We start from the raw sequence: 1,193 nt of genomic DNA, 5'->3' as shown, positions 1-1,193 counted from the left end.
TATGGAGAGAAGAAGGAAGCTTATTATGTTATGAAAAAAGAGAAGTATAAAATTCAGTTATCTATTAAAACTAGTCACAATTGGGTAAAAAAATGTGCTATTTGGATCAATAGAATGGGAGAAAAAGGAAAAAGGGGCTTTTCACTAAAAATATTATGACTATAAGAAATAAAGTTTAAAAGAAGAAATTAAATAATTGTATACTAAGAGAAAAAAGAAGCTAGTTATTGTATGAAAAAAGAAAGGGAATAAGATTCAATTATATCTAAAAACTAGTCATAATTGAGTAAGAAAATTTACTAGTTCGATTTTCAGGCATATTTGTATCAATATAAAGGGCGAAAGAGAAACATCTGGGGCTTTTAACTAAATATATTTTGATTAAAAAGAATAAAGGAATAATTAATTAAATTAAGAAAAGAAGGAAGGTTATTATATTATGAAAAAAGAGAAGCATTAAAAGCAGTTATCTCTAAAAATCTGATGATTATTGGGTAAGAAATTGTACAATTTCGATTTTCAGGCATAATTTGATCAATATAAAGGGCGCTAAATTAATAATATATACCACAGGAAAATAGCAGCTAATTATTGTATGAAAAAAAAAGATTTTAAAAAAAAATAGTCATATTTGGGTAAGAAAATGTCCTATTTCGATTTTCAGGCATATTTGTATCAATAAGAAGGGTGTTCACACAAGAAGTGTATCCGGCAGTCGCCATCCAACCGCCATGTAATTCCGGAACAAGTACATGGAACATGAATTTCACCTCACTTACACTAATACATTGTAATGTACTCTGAAAATATAGAACAGATGAAAAATAACCTTCAAGCGAACAAAACGTGTTTTTTCAAACCTTCTTAAGAAAACTGTGCAGACCAGAAACGCTCCCCAACGATAATTCATTTCGTAGAAGTTCATCTGGAAGCCCTGCGGACGCCCTACTACAACATTTGGTCCTTCGAGCCGGATTCTTCTTCAACATTTGGCATATCCAGTTCGCCCCAGCAAGCATTGGTGGATCTGCAATAAAAGGTAAGTAAAGGTAGTAGTAGATAAGTAGCAGTGCAACTAGCTCAACTTGTCCATTGCCAAAATTCCGGTAACTCCAGTCCGATTGATTAATATTTTATATATATATTAAGCGAGGGTCAGTTTCATTCAAACAAACAAAAAAAAACTCAAACAA

The 1,193-nt window shown here is 31.3% G+C and overlaps 1 long non-coding RNA gene across 1 annotated transcript; it reads right to left on the bottom strand.

The window, feature by feature from the left end:
* Positions 1-630: 630 nt before the first annotated feature.
* Positions 631-1,184, bottom strand: LOC135427756 (uncharacterized). Its single transcript, XR_010436128.1, has 3 exons — positions 1,086-1,184; positions 861-1,027; positions 631-800 (listed from the first exon to the last, which is right to left on the bottom strand). It is a non-coding gene; the product is annotated as an uncharacterized LOC135427756 (long non-coding RNA).
* Positions 1,185-1,193: the final 9 nt, after the last annotated feature.

The sequence above is a fragment of the Drosophila montana genome, unplaced genomic scaffold, assembly GCF_035044405.1.
Source record: "Drosophila montana isolate Dmon_TW-CO22-7 unplaced genomic scaffold, ASM3504440v1 contig_2268_1, whole genome shotgun sequence".
NCBI classification, from domain to species: domain Eukaryota; kingdom Metazoa; phylum Arthropoda; class Insecta; order Diptera; family Drosophilidae; genus Drosophila; species Drosophila montana.
Note: the sequence above shows the minus strand (reverse complement) of the source record. Positions and strands in the feature narration are given on the sequence as shown.